We start from the raw sequence: 23,429 nt of genomic DNA on the forward strand, positions 1-23,429 counted from the left end.
CAGACTACAACGAAATAAATTCTTTATTTTTGAATAGATTATATTTTTTTGTCTCTCTAAAAAAGACTATAAATATTTAAAAAAAGTTCCCTTATCTTAAATGCACTTGAAACAAAATTTCTCAAGAATCTGTTAATAGGCAAACATCATTTACTATGCTTTTTCTTAATAAGGAAACTTAATTTACTCTGCTTCTTTTTCTTAAAGTCCATGTTTGATATTCAATTTTATTTTACTGAGCGTTAACAATAAGTTCACAGTAAGCTAGTCTTTTATAAACTTCAAAAATAATGTAATTTAGTAAATGATAAAAGTTTTAATTTTCAAAACAAATTCTAGAATTGCCTAAATATGTTTTTAAAATAGTTTTAAAAATGATTAGATAAATAATAAAAACGAAATTCGAACAAAGAAAATTCGTGTTTTTAATACGATAAACAATGAGGTCAATATGATGAATTTGTGGTCCAAAACACATAAATATAACCGTAAGAATGAATTGAAAAAAATTCAAGTAATCATATCGTATCTGTATTTTAAATGGCTATCATTAAAATAAATGGGTGCAAAACTATCGTGACTCACGAAATTAAATTCCATAGTGTTTATAACGGTTTCATAGTGATTTTTAACCGATGATAACAGGTAAATTAATTGTACTGGGGTACAATTTTTTGTTTTTTTGTTTTGCATTTATACAAATACTTGATCTTGACTAATTCGGGTATGAGGATTTCAAATCAGAAATTATTTTTTTAATTATTACTTTCAATTAATAATTAATTTTAATAACTACAATTATTTTTATTAATTTTATTTCTTTCAAAAAAATGACCTTTTTACGTCTATTTTTTGCTGATATGTACAAACGTTAATTGTTGCAACAAACTACTAGGAAGTCACATCATCAGGATTAAAAACTGCATAGGGTCCCGCAGTGAACTGATCGTTAAGACACGGTTCCCAGCAGATCACCGAAGTCAAGCATCACTGGCTGCGGTCAGTATGCGGGTTGATGACCACTTGGATCAGTTTGCGTAGGGACTGAGGGTGTGCGGTATGTATCCTCGTTTAACTGTTCTACCGTAAAGTGCTCGACTTCGCGTGCAGGTCGTCGAGCTACCGAAGAGGGGGTGCCATATCCACTGCAGAGGATCACAATTGTGATTGCATGTCCTCGGATCATCCTCAGGGATGCTTCCCTGACCGTCGCCAATAGCCCATTGTGCAGCTGTAGTGCGACGTAAGTGAACTGCAACAACTAAAACTGCTTAGGAGCTCATGCTCGACTACGGGTACTTCCCTATAATGACTTGTTCAAAGATGCATGGATAAACAGTTCATAATTTTGAAGTGTCCCTTATGACGTATGATGTCGTTTTCGAGCATTTGCTTATTGCAATTTTAATCCTGATGATGATAACTCTCCTAGCAGTTAGTCGTAACATTTACGCGACTCCTTATTACATATTACATTTTTTATTTATTGTAAATAGATAGATATATTGTAAATAAATATTTATTGTAAATAAAAAATGCATCTGAGAAAAGCAGTTTTTACATTAATGTATTAGAGCTGCATGAAGCGCTGGGGATTGGAATGGCTGAGTTCCGAGAAAGGGAGACAGACATTTAAATTTTTTAAAGACCCGAAATTAAATGGACAACAAGCAAACTTCTATCTCAATCAATTTTTAACAGGACACGGAGTTATATTAGAGAACACCAATATAAATCATTCCACAAAACTCCAGAATGTAATTACTGTGATGAATATCAATCTATTGATCACTTGTTAATGAATTGTTCTCAATTCCAGATACTCGGGGGCAATCACTTTAATAATACTATTAGTCAACATCAATGCTAAGCTAACATGACTTGCAGAAATATCATAAAAAAGATTATTAAACAAACTTTAGAGGATGTATTGGGGGACTGTCTTTAATGGTCTCGGAACCTGCTCGTTTCAGCTTGGGTGTCTCAATTTTATAGATGGTATAGTTTTTTAACTTTTACTACGTCTTTTATAAACTCTTCTACTGCTACTTGCTCCGATTTTATTGTAATTACTTTTGTACTATTTAATTGGTTTTAAAAGTACTGTTTTAATATGTAATTCTATGTTGTTCTTGTGTAAATTTTATGTTTATATTTTAAATTGTTCTTTTAACTGACACTTTTAATATATTTCAGTTTTAATGTTCTATCGCCTTACATGATTTTTGCTGCTCTGCGCCCGCCATGCTCATGGGCCGTTTGCCATGTCTGATATGTATTTTATGTTTGCACTGTTTTCTGGGTTTTTTTTTATTTTAATAAAAGTTTACCCGTATGCCCTAAATAAGGGCGGGTCGGGCTAAATTTTTCCATTAATGTATTAGAGTTCCATGTTTCGGTATAATATTAATGTAAAAGGCAATTATTAAGCAATTATATTAATGTGTAAGAAAAAATATGCTTTTATAGCATAGTAAAAAAATTTTAGTCTAATTTTGGTGTTTTAAACTTGAGGGTGGATTGATGTGCAAAACCGTAAAACCTACAAAGTAAACCCGCAGTCACAACAGTTTTTTACAATACGAGAAAAAGTCTTCTCTGTAAAAATTACAATGAAAACCCGTAATTAGAATAGTTTTTTTTTCATGCCAAAACAAGTTTTTTTTGTAAAAGTTACAAAATATATCCGTGTCACAACGGTTTTTTAACATACAAAGTCGTTTTTTATTATTATGTTTACGTGTTTAAAAATGAAATAAGAAACTTTTTTTTAAAGGCGATATAGTGCAATCATTTTACCAATTAAAAGTTGTTTTATCACTTAATACTTTTAACTTTTAAGCAAATTTAGATAGCATTTTAAAAGTAAATAAGTCATATTTATTAAATTGTTTAGAAGTTATTTTTGGGGAGAAACATTGACTCTCACCAGGTATGCAAAAGTAAAATACCAAAACATTTTACATAGGTGGAAATTCCGGAATCTTCTTAAATAATCACCTGGAAACAATACCACAGCAAACTTGATGTAGTTATAACAATTTTGGTCAAAATGTGGCTTGTCACTATATTACACTTTTACCTTCATTTGTATAAAATGTTAGTTTAATCTTAAACAAAATATTAAATTAAAAAATGCAAATGATGAAAATTGATTTTTAATTTTATTTTATTTTTTCGAGCATTCACCCAGCTATAAATTCATTCCGATCAATATAATCGGATGGAAGCATGTCTCTTTAAACGTTCTCGAAATTTTTTACCTCTTGTTGAAAAATTGATATTCTATACACAGGTTCCTTAAAAATAAAAATAAAAAGTGCTTTAGTAAAAGTTCTGTAGCAATTTTAAAGCTTCCGGTAATTGTATCCTGTATCCCTGTAAGAGTGAAATTAATTTCGCTCGAGCATTCACCCAGCTATAAATTCATTTCAATCAATATAATTAGATGGAAGCATGTCTTTTTAAATGTTCTCGAAAATTTTTACCTCTTGTTAAAAAATTGATATTCTATATACAGGTTTCTTAAAAATAAAAATAAAAAGTGCTTTAGTAAAAGTGCTGTAGCAATTTTAAAGTTTCCGGTAATTGTATCCTGTATCCCTGTAAGAGTGAAATTAATTTCGTTCGAGCATTCACCCAGCTATAAATTCATTTCAATCAATATAATTAGATGGAAGCTTGTCTCTTTAAACGTTCTCGAAATTTTTTACCTCTTGTTGAAAAATTGATATTCTATATACAGGTTCCTTAAAAATAAAAATAAAAAGTGCTTTAGTAAAAACGCTGTAGCAATTTTAAAGTTTCCGGTAATTGTATCCTGTATCTCTGTAAGAGTGAAATTAATTTCGTTCGAGCATTCACCCAGCTATAAATTTATTTCAATCAATATAATTAGATGGAAGCATGTCTTTTTAAATGTTCTCGAAATTCTTTTTAATCTGTTGTCGAAAAATTGATAATCTATAAACAGGTTCCTTAAAAATAAAAATTATAAGTGCTATAGTAAAAGAACCTTGAAACTTATGTAAACAACTTACAGACTAAAGATATCTACAACGGGATCTATTAAATTAATTATTAACGAGTTCCACATAGTTGCAAAAGGTGTTCGAGAATAACTTTTTTTTCGTAAGGCTTAGATGGAAAAAGTTAAGCATAGAGCCGTGTTCCAACAAATTTTTTATCTGGTATTGCGCAATATTTAGAAGAAATTTTAAAAACCCGTCTTAAATAAACGTTGGCAATAAAAATATAAATCGGTTTCGATTTTTATATTACTGAGCATGACTTTTTCACAGTAAATTTCTATTTGATAAAACAAGGGAAAGACCTCTTTTGTTTTCAGAAAAAATGTATTTTTTTATGTTAAAGCACTTTGCTGAAGTAAATGATTTTCAACTTACTCTATTAATAAAGCTTATTATAATTTTCCAACCTCTAACATTTATTCCATAACTTTAATTTCCTTTTCTAATACTAGATAACCAAACGTTCAACTACTAATTGCAGATTTTTTGTATCTGAAATTTTATATTTTTTTTCACTTATTTTAATAAAAATTGAAGAATATTTTCAATAAGATACGCTACTTTGCTTGACATAAAAAACAAGAAATTATGAAAATAAGAAATTATGAAAATAAGAAAGTTTTCACGGAGAAAATTCCGTTCTGTATAGTAATGACATTTCTGTTAAAAAAAATAAGTAAATAAATAAATTAAAAAAAAACATTATTCTGCTTAATAAAACCAAACTATTTAAACCATTCATTTGTTAATTTTCCGTTCCTACAGTAATGGTTTAACGAGAATTCTGGTTTTCAAAAGTATAGTTCTAATTACCTCACATTTAGTAAAAACTACAAAACTGAAAAGTAATTTTAACCGAATAAATTACTTTTATGTCACGTGCTCTTAAGAATCATCACGAAATTATCAAATTTTACTACGTGTACCAAATTTTATCACATATTATTTGGTAGCTTTACCAAAATCAATACTTTACACTTCGTCAAAAATTGCCGAGCTTTTTCGTATTCCCATAGAGTCAGAAACATTGTAAGTTTTACCATATTCTAGTTGTTTTGACCATACTTTTTTTCTCAGTGTTCAGTTCATAGTCGGAATCTAATTATTACTAACAGGGAAACGCTAATTAAAGCTTAGCTACAATTTTTATGCTTTTTTAGTAAAATTCTTTGCTTTCTAAGCATTTTGTTCTATATGGAAGGTGTTTTCCACACTAAGGTGCGCTGCAAAAACTCTACTCCCTATACTTCCGGGTTACTGTTTCCAATGTATTTTGAAGCAATTTGGATCAAAACGTGATCATTGTGTTTTGAGACTCTCTTGGGTTATATTTCTCGTATACGTTTATTTGTTACCTGATTTATTATTTGCGTTAAAAAGAATTGTTGTCAGAATTGTCAATTGAAGACTTGTCATTTAAAGACGTAACAATCGTCATTTGAAATGAAGAAAAAGAATCGTTATTATAGCGAACACTTCTTACCTTGTTAACAATATACTAATTTCGAAATTTAAATCTAAATGATATTTTATAAATCGAACTTAATCTCGCTGCTCAAACAATATGCTAATACTAACGTATGATGGTACACGGATTGAAGCAAGAACAAACAGTTATAAATAAGTAAAAAGAAGCCAAATCAGGAGTACCAAAATAGCGAGTTTTTTCTAAATCTAGCAACCATGGCACATTTTTACATCTATAAATAACTGAAACAAAATTGTCACTCCAAACTTGTCAGAATTACTTAATATCACTAATATCTTATGACGTAAAGCAGATTTGAGCTCAGTAATTATATAATTTATTTCCTTTATTAAAACCAAAATTATAAGTTTGAAAAAAATCGCCTGGCAGAATAAGCTGTAGTAAGCAGCTGTATACTTTCTAACCGGAAGTCGAGTAAGTCAAGAGCTCGACACTGTTGCTGTTTACATTTATATTTAAAACACCGTCCATTTGCGCAAAGTACGAGCAATTTATATACAAACTGTTTTCCACTGTCAAGACATCATTGCACTTGTAAATTGAGCAAAAATTTTGAAACTATAATAACAACATAAATTAAACAATTAACAATGTTTTCATCGAAATTGAAACATATAGAATAGAAAAGAGATATTCTCTCATACGGTTTCTCTCACAGTTCAGGGGAGCTTTTTTCTAAACAGCTCGAAAATATAATGATAAAGAAATGGAAGTAACTTTTATTCAACGATTCAACAAGTTACGTTATGAATACACAGTAAAATATTCTGGATCAAATTATGGTAAAAAGTATCAACACTCAAATTGCCGGTACACTAATTTTTGTAGTAATATTAACTGTTAAATCCCTGACATACTCCAATTAAATAAATGTTACTGTAAAAATTACGGTACATAATTTTAACATAGAAATGGATTTTGAGCAGTGAAACGGATTTTACGGATGGTGCACCAGTACTTTATACTGCAATTTGATCCGGAACTTTTTACGGTATAACGTTCTCTACCCTCACACAAAGAGAATCTACATAACCTTCGAATGTGGATGGTAACTTCTCTTAATACTTCTCACACCTTATAGATATTAATTGTATCAGAAATTAATTTTTAGCACTTTCTTGTCAGTTAAAATTAAAGTAATTAGAGAACATCAGTGGAATTTAAATATGTATTCTATTTTTATATCAAAGCTGCCAACTTCTCCGGATTCGGCAAAATATTTTTAAATACAGTGGATAACAAAAAACTTACTATAAAATTAACTATAAAATATTGTTTGATGTATATAAAATATGTGTGATAAAACTTGGAAAGTGTGCTAAAACTTGGATATGCTAACTTGGAGTAAGGAAATAAAACTTATATTCGGTTAAATTTACTCTTAAATTTTTTTATTTTTTACTAAATGTGTGGTAATCAATATTTTATTTTAATTGTTGCTCAACTTTCGAATGAATTAATTCGAAATTATTTTTGACAAACTATGATTTTGAAAACTAGAATTTCCCAGTTTAGCAGAACTTCACGATACAGTACGGAAATTTTGCCATAATCTTCTCCATATAGATCCATGCTCCACTTAAATTCAAATAAACTATGAATATTATGAAAGTTAATTTGTAAACTAAAAACTTAACTACTTTGAAATAAAATGCTTTAATAACTTACAATAAAACTGTATTCATATAGTAAATAAGAAAAAAGGTTCAAAGTTTATTTGTTTCTTTATCTGCATTTAAAACAAAAGACATTTCTATTTTTTAAAGGTATACATAAAGGATACTAATAACGTATTGTATACACAAATTTGAAAAATAAAACTTATTTAATTACAGGTCTCAAAACTTCAAAAGAAAACATGAAAAACTTTATCTTAAAATGTCATTAATGAAGATATGAAAATGTCATGTTATAAATCAGGCTCGTGTTATAACATGGTTTCTTAACAAATAACATTTTTTCATGCCATGGTCACAGTTGGTGGTTGTCCGTTTCTCACTGGGGTGTATTTTCCTGATATAAAAATCTAAGATTAGGTTTTACATTCCTTTGGAACATTTTTCTTTTTGTACTAAACGTTTGTAAAATCGTTTTCAATTGGATTAGATAATCTACTAAAAATAATTTCCTGCATCAAATAGAAATTCCACATTTCTTATGAGCACAAACCTTAATGATCTTATTCTTTTCTGAAGCTATTTTTTTAACATTGTTTAAAATATTTGTGCTAATTGTATCAATCAAATTTTCAAAATTTGAAAAAGGCCCGTTTAACATTTCCCGTATCATTTTTAAACAATTCACGTACGTAAAATTTTCAGTGAATTATTATCAAATGATGCAAAATTTACATGGTATTAAATAATAAAAAAACTTAAACTCATAAAAAAATAATAGATAATGGATAGAATATACAATTTCAGAAAATTTCACAATTCAAATTTTCGGTTGTTGTTTTCTTTCTAAATCTGATGACTTCAATTACAATTCTGTTTTATCTTTATCGCACGATACAAATACAAACACACACAAGAATTTTCTGAAAAATTCTTAGAAGTAGAATAAAAGACTTAGAAACTTTTAGAATGCGAAATAATGTGAAATATGGATAAGATTTTAAAAATGCGAAGTGCAGAGAGATGTAAGCATTCTTATTGTAAGCATTCACTATGAAAAGAATATGAATACGAGATATAACAGATCATAAATTGGAGTAATTGAAAAATAGTTACTGATCCAGTTAATCGTAAGGAAAAATAGTTTCCTGATTCAAATCACATCAATATTTTATTTTAATTTTTGCTCAATTTTTGAATTAATGAGTTCGTAATTGTTCTTGACAAACTTATAAATTTTATACAAGTTTAAAATTGAGTTTAGGAAAACAAGTTTTTATTTTTCATGAAGATAAGAAAACTGGATTAAATTTTAAATGAAGACTTTTTAGGTAGTTATTCTCTAGAACAGGATCTCTAGAACAATCCCACCTTACACCACAAACAAATTCTAAAGTAAATGTTTATCGTATCAATTTTAATGAAGTTTATGGTTCATTTTCCAGAATGTTACAAAAATGATTCAATTTATGATGTCAAACTCGCAGCGATGGTATTCTCCTATTTCCGCATAACACCCAGACTTAGCCAAACCCCGCCCGAATGTTTGATTCGAACAATTCATTCCAAGGTCTATGAAAAATTCGAAATAAAATCAGGTTAAATAAACGTGTTTAAAGAAGAAAAAGCATTTTCTTGCGAAAATTCAGTAAACCGGAACCAAAAAGGGGTTGATGCCACACCATTCAAAATTAAATAAAAAGCAAAAAGATTTAATTTCAACTTCGGTTGCGAAATGAGAGAGTGAGTTATTTTTTTCTCGATCTTTGTGTTATGAGTTGGCAACAAAATAATAATTTTCTTTTTTTAATTATTTTGTTCTTGAATAATTTTTTTCGTGATATTTTGATGACCTATGCACGTGCAGTTAAAATTGAACGCAAAACAAATTCTATTGTATTTCGCTTCAAACATGTACGCCACTTTTAAAAGGCTTAACAAAGCGTGTTGAAACACGTTGCGCTTCACTGTTGTATGATTGCACGTTGTTTTGTAATTTTGAATTAATATTATCTTCAGTGTGGTTGAACAGACGACAAAATTGGAATTTTAACTGGTGGCAATTTGAAGAAACTATTTTGTTGTACAAAATGAAAAAAAATTAAAGCACATAATTCTTTTACTCAGTGATAGATATTAAAATATTTTATTAACACATTAAGGAGCAATGGCTTCGGTAATTTTTTTTAAAAAATGGTATTCATATTTTTTCTTTAATCGATACGATTGGGCAGTGCTCACAATAAAAAACAGACCACCCTTACTAACTTTTGATCGAATGATAGGATCTTCAACTTCTCGGACTATTTCTTAATTATTCGATTAGATTACTTCGAAAATGCTAATTAAATAGAGCAAGCAATATTTTAAGTTACAAAATCAGACACAAAAATGCACTTTCTCTGAATAAACTAGCTTTTAACGATTGATACTGATTTATGGTCTCCAAAATACAGGGGGTAGCTATGTCCGGGGAACATCGTCCCGATAGTTTGGCTGTCCAAAGGTTGAACCCCTTAATGTTAGTTTTACTTTTTGCTTATTTCGTCACATCTCGAGAAATTTTTAAGCGAATTAAAAACTTTTTGCATACAACTAAAAAATTCAATTATCCAAAGATAATTCCGTGAAAAAATAACTTTTAATAACTATTTATTATTTTTATTTAATATGAAATGTTAGGTGTACAATTTTTTCATTATTTTAAACATTTTACATGGCAAAATACAAAATTTGAGAAAAATCAGTCAAATGGTTCCAGAGAAATCGAATTTTTGAAATACCACTTTTTTAAACAAACTATTAAAATTTTTGATGGAACTAACGCGCATTTGCTTAACATGGAGAAAAAAACCTCCCACGGTTAACCTAACTGCAAGGTAACTCTAACACATGATCCATCTGCACAAAAAAAAGAAGTCTGGTAAACTTGCTGTACTATATGCTGATGACATTTCGGGTAAAAAAAACATAATTCTGGTTAATAAAGTAATAATACACGGTATTTAAATTATTCATTTGGTAATTTTTGCATTCTAATGGTACCAGCTTACCAGAAATTCTGCTTTATCAAAATTATAGTTTTTGTAACCACATATTTAGTAAAAAATACAAAACTGGAAATTAAAGTTAATAGATTAAATGGTTTTCATGCCATGCTCTAAGATATCATGACAAAGTTACCAAATTTTATCAAAAATTATTAAAAAATTTCTTTTTGTTAATTTTTTCTAAAATTCCTAGAAAGCGCTTAGGAAAAAATTACCAAGGTTTTTGGTGTTTCTAGGGAGCCAGTACCTATAATAAATAATAAATCTCTGTTAGTTTGATATGGAAAGTCACCAAAATTAAGAATGACGAGATTAATATCGACACATTTTTCTTTCACAATTTGCGAAACAATTGAACTTATATCAGTATCAGAAGATAAAATTTTAAATTAAACATTAAGTCAAAATTTAAAGAATACAGCTAGTAAGAAAGTAGTAGAAATTTCAATTGAACCATAAATTATGTTTGACGATGAGTTCTGTCAACAATGGTCAGGAAACCATAAAAAGGAAACTTTGATCATGGTCAAGAAACTTTTATCATTATATATGTTTAAATTTATAGTCTATTTGGTGATGTAGAAATAAAATTCGTTTTCTGAGTTTCGGAAACTATTTAAAACTTGCATTGTAGTCATGAATAGAGAGGCTGTTGTAATTTGAGCCTTTCAGTATATCCTTCCAATTTCTACTTTTTGATAATCCGACGATAAATTTTGTTTTCAGAAATACAAAAATAGGTAAAAATGTAATCTCATCCAACAAGAGGCCTTCAATTAAAGTGTTAGTGCCCTAGTTTATTTTAAAATGATGGTCTTGGTAATAAATTCTGCTTCTAGAATATGGATATTTTTATTTTCATTCGATATTTGGATAGTTTAATTTTTTGGGTATTTGTAACGATGGATATTTGTATTTTCTTTCATCACAGTGCTTTGAATCAACTTCTAGTCCTTAAGTGATTAAAATGTTGATTGAATATTGGCGACAAATACGATTTAAAGATAAAATAACGATAAAGTCTGATTATATCAATCAATAAACGACTGAAATTTGCATTATCATCGGGCACTGATTTACAAAAAAAATTTGAACATTCTACCTAGACGTAAAGTGGTCGAAATATTAATTATCGAAAAACATGATTTAGCAATGAAATAATGATTGTGTCAATTTGAAAACGATTGAAGTCTGCATTGTCATCGAGCACAGAGCTTCAGTTAAATTTTAAACATTCTACCTAGTCTTAAAGTGGTTGAAATGTTGATTGACGAAATATATGATTTAGCGAAAAAATAATAATTAAACCTGTTTGTATCCATTTGAAAATTATTGAAATTTGCTTTGTCCTCGAGCACTTAGCTTCAGTTAAATTTTTAAACATCCTCCTTAGTCGAAAAATAGTCGAAATTTTGACCGCAATATTCCATCGTTACAACAAAGGATGCCAGTTAATAAAACTGCAATAGAGGTTAGTCTTAACAATCTAATCATCAAGGCCGAACCAACGAGTTTCAGATTAAATTTGTTATCATATTTTTCATTTTATTTGCATTTTTTTAATTTTAATACAAAAAATACTTTTTAATTAAATAGAGTCATGAACGAGTTATAGATATATGTGACATTCCTACCACAATAAAACGTAACCTAAATAATGACTCAAAACATCATTATCATTATTATCATTTATTGTGCCTAGACTTCGATAAAATAAAAAAAATACTTTCTGCGAACACAAAATCTCAATTAAAAAACTTTCTGCTCGCATTGATTAGTTTTAACCATTCCGTCACAGTTTAATTTTGGCGAAATTCGTCTGAAATTAACTAATTCTTTGTAAAAAAAAATTTCATTTTTATATAACTCTATTTTGATTTATACCACAAGGATGAGTTTGGTAAAAAAAATCCAAAAAGCAGGAAAAAAAATTCGAAATGTTATGTGCAAAAATACTTTTGAAATAATTGAAAAATTACCTGAAATTTAAGAACAAAACAGTCTATGTGGGAAGTATTCATCCGCAGAATGTTGTAAATATCGATGCACTATTTTATATATTTATATATCGCGCGAAAACGAAATATCAGTGCGATATTTCATTTATTTGTTTAAGTGTGTGGATATGTGTGATTTTTAAAACACGCTGATACGAATCTCGACCTTTAATTTTAAAATCACGTGAATACGAAACTCAATGTTTGATTTTGAGATCGCGTGAATACGAATCTCGATTTTTCATTTTAAAATCGTGTGAATACGAATTCCAATGTATAATTTTTAAGTCACTAAAACATGAATCATAATAGTGGTTTTTATATCACGTGAATACGAAACATGGTATTTGGTATAAAATCGTAAGAACACGTAACGCTATGCGCGATCTTAAATATCGTAAATAGGAACCACGATTTGTGATTTTATGTCATGTAAATGTAATTTGAAATCGCATTTGCATTGTTAGTTAAGTACGTAAAAATGAATCTTTATTTTATCTCCAGAATTCAAAAAATACAAACTTTCTTAAATGAGGCGATATTTTCTTTCTTCTTTTTTATTAATGCTAAAAATTTTCCGCGCTTTCGTGTATATTTTACAGGTCTGATTGAATGCATTTCATTTGAACGATTTTGATTAAATATTACACTTCGGATTATGGTTAATCATTTTCCGAAATAAAGATAAAAGTAAGATACCAGATTCAGAGAATATTATTAATATCTAGATCAAAACTAAATTTCGAAATCTAAATTTCGCAAAATAAAAGTTCTCTTAAAATTGGCCTCAGAAAAACAATACTTAAATCATCTTTATAACTTCATTAAAATTGCATTTTGAAATTGATTCTTTCTCCAAGTATTCAAGCCATTGGCTTTTTAAAAAAATAAGGATTTCCGGAAATAACAATTTGTAAATCAACGTGATTTGAAAATTTGAAAGTTTAATTAAAAAACCAAGCACGAAATTATAAACTAAAAATCGTAAATCATTTTTCTTTGCATAAACTTATAAATTGGTTTACCTTCAACTAGTTTTACAATGTTATTACCGAAGTATAAAAGCTGCTTATTCAAGGTTTTTTTTTTCTTTAGAAATAATCAGCTTACAAAATTTGATATTTAGCCAAAAGGGTAATGAACAAAACTGGCCCTAACACAGTTTTTACTCGCTATATTCTTTTGGGTGTTAAAAGTTGTTGGCATTGAAATTTTCACAAATACTTAGCAAAAAAATGAAAATTAAATTTAAATTAAATTTAATATATTGTTTCATTATTTAACAAATCTACAAGCTCATAAAATTCAGTTCAGCGTTGGATTTAATATCGTTAATTTGAACATACAAAACAATTCAGTGCAAATTTGATGCAATTTCATAAAATGTTCATTTGAGCTGTGGCGGCTCAGGGGATAGAGAGTTCGCATTCCAATCAGATGAACCGGGTTCGAATCTCAGCGATGGCTGGTCGATATGAATTCCGCACCAAGCTCGCAGTGACCTCAGTGCAGACGCAAAAATATCCTCGGTGGTAGACGGATCATGAGTTACAGTCTTCTTGCCATTAGACTAACCGTGGGGTTTTTTCGTGGTTTTCCACTCCATGTAATGCAACTGAGGTTTACCTCCAACAAACACAAAGGCAAAATTTCTCATAATACTTGATCCAGGAGTTCCCTAGTCTTCTTAATTGGGTTCAAAATTACAAGGCTACGGAATTGATTCTGATTACACGAAAAACGAAAATATAAAATATACGGCGTTTAAACCACTAATTTGGTATTTTTTCCATTCATATAGCTACGGTTTACCGGGAATTCTGTTTTTCAAAATTATAGTTCTTATTCATCTTATCAAGCATTGGCTCAGCGTTGGACTTCGCCGTTAACTTGAACAAACACAACAGTATAGTATGCAATTTGATAAAATGGTAGATTGCGCAATATTTCCGTTCATGTTGAACCTCATTATTATAAACGGGGGAAAAAAATTCTCGTAAAATTACCGTACTGCATGATAATGACATTTCTGATTAAGAAAAATTATTTAAAAAATATAATTCTGGTTTAAAAAAAAACAAAGTCTATGGTATTTAAAATATTCATTTTATAATTTTTTTTTTCATATGGTTTACCTAAAATTCTGGTTTTCAAAATTATAGTTCTTATTTCTACTTATTTAGCAAGTAATACAAAAAAGTAAACTGAACCAAATAAATGGTTTTTATGTCATCCTCTAAGGTTTCATGATATATATTAACAAATTTTATCGCTTGTTTTAAAATCCATATTTTATTGTTAAGTTTGCCAAAATCCTAACCAAAACGAGTCGGTAAAAATGGTGTTCCTTTTTGGTGTTCCCATAGAACCATAAATATGATAAATTTTATCGTATTCTCGTACCTTAGAGCAGATTTTTTTTCAGTGTATGATGACGCATCGTGTTGAGTTTTAAACAAAATTTTCACAACAGTGTGATTCACGGTAATCATTTTAAGTACGGTTCATTTTTGAACAAGTTTTAATAAGTATGTAGGGACCCTTAAAAAATATGTTAAATGCTACTATTTACTAAAATTGATTTTAATTCTTTTTTATTTTTTTATTTTTTGCAAAGTAGGTAGGAAAGTACATAAAACGCATTTGCGCTTGCAAATAAATTAAACATTACTAACAATAAATAGTCCTTAAATTTGATACAGAATGAAACGGAATCTACTTATTCTATGAAAGATTTTTCAAATTGATCTCATCTCATTTTATCGTCTTTTTTTTCAAATTAAATTATTTCATTCTGTCGTGATCGAATTCTGATATTATGTTGCAAGCACTTTTTCATTAAAAAAATTACCCAAATATTTTGAATAATTGAAACTAGATTGAATTTTCATTGAACTTTTAATATGAATACTAAAAAAATTTAAACGCGTGCCAAAAGTTACGCATGAAGAAATAATGAGAAAATTGACTTTGACAGCTTAAAAAATCTGAGATAATCTCGAATTAAACATTCTCAAATCGTTCCGGTTTAATAATTTAATCAGATTACAATGCTAACAAGCTTGTTTAAAGCGTCCCCGAAAAATCAGATTTTTTATATAAAATAATTTAAATACTTTTTTATTCATATTTCGTTCCGTTTTAAATAACTTTAATTTAATTTCCATGTAATTTTAAAAGCATTTTTTAATAAAAAATGGTTAGTGAATTTCAGTAAAGTAAAATTAAATACTGAATTCTAATAATTAATTTAATATTTGGTGTCATTCATATACAGTAATAGTTAAATCGTTACTATATCTTTCAAGAAATAAAACTGTTTTACTAAAAGCACTCGTTAATTCCAAAAATATATTATTTTTTTACCTTATTTGTATGACAAAACATTACATGATGAAATTTAAATGTCTTTTCTTAAGTTTTATAAGTGTTTTTATCAGCATTTACTCTAAAATGAGTTTTTATGAAACCTTTAGTATAAAGCACATTTTAGTCCCGCAGTGGACTGATCGTTAAGACACGGTTCCCAGCAGATCACCGAAGTCAAGCATCACTGGCTGCGGTCAGTGTGCGGGTGGGTGACCACTTGGATCAGCCTGCGTTGGGACCGAGGGTCCTCGGTATTGGTCCTCGTTAAACTGTTCTACCGTAAAGTGCTCGACTTCGCGTGCAGGTCGTAGGGCTACCGAAGCGGGGGCGCCACCCCCTCTGCAGAGGATCAAAATTGTGATGGCATGTCTTCGGATCATCCTCAGGGATGCTTCCCAGACAGTCGCCAATAGCCCATTGTGCAGCTCTAGTGCGACGTAAATGAACTACAACAACAACAACAACAAAGCACATTTTAATCAAGTTTCAATAAAAGCATGTTTTCCTAAAAGTTTTATCATAAAAATTAGTTTTTCACCACAGCTAAAACGTATTTAAAGATTAAGTGAGTTACAAATTGAACAGGGTTTCAAACGTTTAATATATCAGAATATAAGATAGGTTTGCTAAATTTTTTTCAGGTGCAAAAATAAAAAAAAATTTTTTTTTTTTTGATTTTCAGAAACTACATTTATTTTAATCAAGAAGAAAAGAAAACATTTTTTAACTTCTGGAAAGGCAATACCCCTTGAATGATTGAAAAAGAAGTATGACAGCATACCTTTCTTTGTTGCACCAATAAGATCAAGTCTTATGTCCTTGAAAGTACAAACTCCTGAAAAAAGAAACAACGCAATTTATATATAAGATATGATATAATACAATCCTTGAAACAGCATTCAAGGCACTCTCTTAAGAGGTTATATATCAAATGCCAAGAAAACATAATCTTTAGTATTCAACAAAGTTAGTATCTGACAATAAAATGTTTTTTTTTTATATTTGATGTTACTCTGCATATAATTTACGTTAAATCGAACCTGTGATTGACATTTACATTTTTAGCTGTTCGGGATTTCCTATTTCCATCGAAATGCAATTAACATATTTGTTCAATTAAACGTGATATTATCATCTAAACTAAACACGGCATTATAATAAAACATACATTGTGCATACGTAGTATACACAATGGTGTGTTTTATTATAATGGTGTATACGTAGAAAATAGTCTGGTGAAATTACCGTATTATATTGTAAAGACATTATTAATAAAAAAAAACATAATTCTGTATACCAAAATATACGGTACTTTAAACCTATAAAAACCAAAACTAAATATAACCCAAAATATACTGTATTTTAAACCATTCATATGGTAACGGTTTTCGTTCATATGGTAACAGTTTACTAAAAACTCTGGTTTTTCAAAATTATTATTATAACCACAATATTATTAGAACCACAATTATTATTATAACCACAATAAATTAGTTCTTAAAATCACATATTTTGGAAAAATTCGAAACTTAAAACTAAATTAAACCGAATAAATTATTTTAATGTTCTGAGATAGCATGATAAAATTACCAGATTTTGCCACATTTTCCAAACTTTTACTCATATTGTAAAACAGTATTTTATTGTTACTTTAACCTAACTCATCACCAAAGCGCTTCGGTAGAAATTACTGAGCTTTTTGGTGTCCTATAAAGTCAGAAATACAGTAAATTTTACCTTATTCTGGTAGCTTTGACCATATTTTTTCTCAATGTAATATTGTCAATAAACTATAATCATTCACGTATAATATTAGTTTATCATTGAAACCTGTGCCTTGCCCGGGATTTAAACCCTGGACCTCTCAGGTGTGAGATCAGCTCCCTCACCACTACACAGAGCTTTCGGCACGTTCATATAATAATTTATTTTATTTGGTAAAATTTTTGACGCAAATAACTTTTTTCTAACTAAAAAGAGAAACAATTATTTTATAGTAGATTTAAATTGTAATTTCTGATTTTCGGTATGCAACAAGTAACGACAGAAGTGGTAATTGATTAACAATCAAAATACTAGATAAAAAAAAAGAAAACAATTAATTATCGAAACAGTAATATGTGCTTTAAAACAATTGTTTCAAACAATATATTTTTTTTATATTTAAAAAAATTCTTACGTTAAAAGAAAATCAGATGAATAAAAACAAATAAAAAAATAATTTGAGATTTTTGAGATTAATTGAGATAAATTGAGGTAATTGAGATAAATTGAGATAAATTCAGAACTTTAAATCAAAAAATAAAACTGCTTATTGTCTATTTTGCCTTTTTATCAAGTTTAAGAAATGAAATTTTATGTAAAGCAATCACTTAAGTTATAAAAATGAAACATAAATATCGCTCTAAACTTTCTATGTCGCAATTAAAAATTTTTTAAAGAAATTTTGTAACAAAACTATTATCTAGAAGCTTAAAATCAATTCGTTTCAATCGTTTTAAATATTTCAACTATTTTTAACGCTGTGTTTCAAATAACAATTGTTTTTTATACATCTATGTAAAAATTGTTTTATAAAAAAAATGAACGGATGAAAACAGGAAATATTGATGGATGTAAAATATTGACAATAATTGATTCAACTATTTTTAACGCTATGTAATTACAATAATTGATTCAACTCTTTTTAACGCTATGTTTCAAATAATAATTGTTTTTTATACATCTATGTAAAACTTGTTTTATTAAAAAAAATGAACGGATGAAAACATGAAATATTGAAGGATATAAAATATTGGCAATAATTGATTCAACTATTTTTAATGCTATGTATATACAATAATTGATTCAACTATTTTTAACGCCATGTTTCAAATAATAATTGTTTTTTATTCATCTATGTAAAACTTGTTTTATTAAAAAAAAATGAACGGATGAAAACATGAAATATTGACGGATATTAAATATTGATATTTTGGATACGGTCTTCTTATTACAAACTTTTAAATAGTTGGTTGTTTTTTTTCTTCAATTCCCCCATTTTTATTATAATGATTGCTATTTAGAAAAACTAAAACTGAATGAAACTCAAGACAAATACAAAATCGATTTTTTACTTCATCTGGGTTTTTTCTCCTCATAGAGACACTGACGCTTTTGTAAAGAAACAGGTTTCTACGAGATAAGAAACGATTACCTTCGAGAAGAAAGTGAAACAGTTTCTGATAAGAACAGGTGATTAATAAAAAATAATAAAAAAAACTATTTCCATCAGAAATAAAAAATAAATAAAAAAGATACTGCAATTAAGATGCCTTAATACGTTTTGCAAAATTTTTATTTTTATCCGGGTTTTTCAATGAAACTTTGCAAGACGCTGTAGTACAAAATATCTTGAACGAGTTTATTTATGTAAGCAAGAGGCTGATCTTTAAAAAACGAAAAATAATCCTATCCAATCCAAAACAAGTGATTCATCAAATAAACTGTCTACTCGGTGAATTTTAACCACTCGGACATCATGAAAAACAAGGACGCAATCGAAGTAACACAGCCAATAAAACAGTTTAAAGTTTGCGGTTAAAATTAGCTTTAGAGTCAAATGAAATGTCTTCTCGGTGTTATTCTAACGTTCTAACCCAGCGGTTCCTAATTTTTTTCAGCTACATACCCTAAGCGATCGACCTTCTTTTGACAGAACCTTGACTGTTAAGAAAACGTTAATTAGCAAATTTTAACACTGTTATTGATGAAACAATGAAAAAATTTTATTCTTCACATTTTATGTTTCTAAGTTATTTTGAAGGTTTCATTTTTTTTTTAGTAAGTTTTATGTTAGAGGTTAGTTGAATTCGAGAGTCTACTGAAACTTTTAGTTTATTAGTTTTTTGCGTATACATAAAATCGAATTGAATAATTTAATCGAATCATATATTTTTTTTAAAAGGAACCATTATAAAATGTGAAATTGGTTATCGGAAAAAAATAAGTAGCAATTTTTTATTTTGTTTATTTTAATTTAAATTTTAAAGTTCTATGAGAAATATTGGTACAGTAAAACCTCTAAGAAGCGACCACTCTCCGTTTCACAGTAAAATGGTCGTTAATGGAGGTTGGTCGTTCTGAGAGGTTACCTCCATTGATTTCAAAATCGAAGGTGCATGATTTTTTGCAAATTATTTTCTTACTCAGTGTCATTTTCTTGGAACGGAAATGCCACTTCTGTTGGCGTCATGAAAAGACGGATCAATGATTAAAATTTAGCGTTTATAAAAATTATCCCAACTGATATAATTATGTGTAAAAACAATTTTACCAATTATGAATGATGAAACTAGTTTAAATAAATAAACAATTATGTTTTTTGTTTATGTTTCCATTTAATTTTATATCGTAAAAATTAGTTAGCTTTAGAAGATAAGAAGAGGTTTGTTTGAGGTGCTTGTTTTTCTAAAATAGCTTGTTTTTCTAAAATAGCTTTTTTTTCTAATCTAACTTTCAGCTCTAAAAGTAAATCATTGATAGCATCATCTTCAATGCTTTCTGACTTTAACATGATGTTGCATCGTCAAAAAGATCTCTCTAAATAACAGTTTCATTCAAATATTTAGAAAACATTTTAATCTACTCATTTGCTTTGTTAAATTTTTTATTTTCATATTTTTTCGTGTTTGCTTAATTGACCTTTTTGCATTTGGTGCAGATGTTTGACTGGCCAATTTTAACAGTATTGAAATTAATATTTTAGATATAGTAGAAGATATCGTTTTAAGAATACAAAAAGAAAATTACTACATGCTTTTATACAGAACAATTTTGCCGTATGGGCCAACAAACATTTTACCTTTAATAACTACTCAACTTACTCACTTTTTCATATTAAAGATAAGCGAAAGAATCGAGGTAAACGATGATTAGGAAGTAGTAAAAACTCTCTTAATTGTGACAAATAAAGCGTAAATTTTATTTCTAATATGGAAAAAGATTTTAATAAACATTATAACATTAAACCAATGAAAGATTTTGTTTCCTCCCTTAAGAATAATGATGTATATGAGCTTCAAGCTTTTATTAATTTTTCTTTATTAATTTTTCAAAATTCTTTGTTCTGATCTTGTAAAAGCTAAAATGAGTAAAATTTTCTCAAATAAAAATAGAAATTTACATAATTTATATTTCGTTATTAACTTTTCAAAACCTTAATTTTCGAAAAGATTAAATTTCATAATATTTTTGAAAATTCAAAAATGTATTGTATACTCTATTGAAAGACTTTAACATAATTAAAAACTTTAAATATAATAAATCTCCTGGTAGAACTATATTTAATTATAATGATATTAGCAAACATTTAGGGAAAATTAACATATCTGATTATGAATGTCACTGTGAAAAAGAGAAATATTTTGATTCTGTTGATAAACACCATAAACATATTATTACTGGTAATTTGAATATTACAGAAAACATAGAGCTTAGGAATTTAATGATAAAAGGCGCAAAATTTAGACCCATTTACCATATAACAATTAATAAAATTCTAAAATACTTTCTTAATGATCTCAATAATTTTTGTTTAAAGATATCAAACAGATTCTCTTTACCTTTATGTATATTAACAGAATAGAATTGGGCTGTTTATTATTACTTTAAAAACTCTGTTTTCAATAATAAGAAAATTTTAAATAAAAGTAATAATTCAACAAATTTTTCTAAAATTGTACGATCAATTAAGTAACTGCAAAAAATTTTTGTAATCATTGCCATAAACAAAAATAACAATAATTGTGCAATCTTCTGTAAAACATTCCTTGTTGAACTTTTAAATACGGAGTTAAAAAATGGCAAAAATTTGAGCTTAGTATTTAAATAATAATATTATCATTTAAAAAAATTTAGCTTTATATAAGAGGTTAAAAATTAAAATTACCAAGATATAATTCCCTTACTTAATTATCAGTCCAAAATTTCATAAAATTCCTAAAATATTTAGAATATGTGGGTCTAATACTTATCTAACTAAACCTGTCACCATTTTCTCTAAATGCTTAAACAAAATTAGTAACAATACTGTAATTAAGGTTTTTCTTAGATTATCACTAATAATCAACCGATTTTAGAATTTGTAAAGCAAAATAAATTTAATTTTATTGATTTCTAGAATCTTTTAAATAGCATCCCCTTTTCTAAGCTAAAAGTTGTTCCTTTGAGTTATAACTATGATTTTAAAAATATCCATGCGATCTTGGTCATTGAGAAATTCCATGTATACATCTATATGTATATAGTTTGTGTATATCCATTTTTTTCTATCTATCCATTTTTTAAATTCTATTTGTTTCCTGAAGTCATAATTTTTTTTTGTTAAAAGTGTAATTTTCTCAAATGCATTCTTAAATGCATTTTGTAATAATCATACTATTTTAGAAAAAATATTAAAACTATTGAACATATCTCCCTGAACATTATAAACATTTTACTGTACTCAAAATGGCGATTTTCCTGTACTTAAAAAATCATCCAGGGTATTTAATAAGTGTTATGTTCATCTCGATTATAAAATTTTTCTTTTCATCGAACAAAACAGTAAATACGTGACACTCACAAAATATAGATACGAGACAAAATAACTTTTCCATACGTATCATGTTATCTATAAATACTCTGCCAGTCTGTCAGAGTATTAACTGGAAGAGTATTTATAGATCAACCAAAAAGAGTTCACTGAGATCAGCCAAAAAGACTGAATAAACTCCTCTTAAGTGTCAAGTAAGCGTGACTAGAAGCTAAAGCTATATCGATGAAAATACACGAATTTTCTCAGTAAATTATTGTAGTTGTGTGGCAAATGCTTTATTGTTTTTTATCATGCAAAGAGTAGTACGTATTTGTCGCATTTATATTGAAAAAAATATGGTCGTAACTTATTTGGTACAATAGCAAATGTATGTGTTTAGTTAAAACTTTTATTAAGTACGTTGAGAAAAAAAAGGGTGGTCAAAACTACCAAATTATGGTTAAATTTACAGTGTTTCTAGTTGTAAGGGCACATTTAAAACCTCGGAAGCCTTAATTTAAGCCCTTTGGTAATACTTTTGGTAAATGTGAAAAAATTTGGAAATTTTATCACGATAAATTCGAGTATAACATAAAAACCATGTATTCGGTTAGATTTACTTTTCAGTTTCGTATGTTTATAAGAACTATTTTGAAAACCAAAATTTTTTAATTAAATTTAAAGGGGCCTGAATAGCCTGATCAGTAGGGAGCTGGACCCACGTCCAAGAGTTCGTGGGTTCGATCCCCGCCGGCTGAAGATTCCCCGCGTAGTAAATGGTGACTGATGCACGTTAAATATGTCGAGTCGTAAAGTCCTCCATGTTCCCATATCAAATCAATACCTCTGGGGGTACTAATCCAGGAGTTTCCTTGTCTTCTGGATTGGTTCAAAATTACAAAACTACGGAGATGAACATAGGTAGTCGTGAACCCAAAAATTGGGTCGGCTATTCAACGACGAATATAAATTTAATTTAAAAGTTTTTTATCTGTTTAAGAAGCTGAAGTGTAAAATATCTTTTCTGAATTTGCTAATGATTTCAAGCTGCACAAATTATGTAAAAACTTTTATTTAAGTTATTATTAAACTGCTATTTCAAGATATTCTCTTTTAATTTCAATTTTAAATAACTATAACATTATGGTTTTAATGTTAATCCAGATCATTAAACTTTTTTGCATCGATCATAGGATGAGTTTATTTATTTAAAAAAAAAAGATAATTGATAATTTCCTATAATTTCAATTAAACAAAACATAAATAGTGGTTTAAGTTTTGCATGAGTCATGAAAGTCAGTAACTGAAGGGGCAATTTTGT

The 23,429-nt window shown here is 28.2% G+C and overlaps 1 protein-coding gene across 1 annotated transcript in view; it reads right to left on the reverse strand.

The window, feature by feature from the left end:
* The window catches only part of LOC107441687 (very long chain fatty acid elongase 7), a 120,096-nt gene that overhangs the window by 52,347 nt on the left and 44,320 nt on the right, over nucleotides 1–23,429 (reverse strand). Inside the window, exon 2 of the mRNA XM_043048016.2 lies at nucleotides 16,334–16,387. The gene's annotated coding sequence lies outside the window, so the exon portion shown is untranslated. The remainder of the gene's footprint in view (nucleotides 1–16,333; nucleotides 16,388–23,429) is intronic.

Source organism: Parasteatoda tepidariorum, chromosome 4, assembly GCF_043381705.1.
Source record: "Parasteatoda tepidariorum isolate YZ-2023 chromosome 4, CAS_Ptep_4.0, whole genome shotgun sequence".
In the NCBI taxonomy this organism is placed as follows: domain Eukaryota; kingdom Metazoa; phylum Arthropoda; class Arachnida; order Araneae; family Theridiidae; genus Parasteatoda; species Parasteatoda tepidariorum.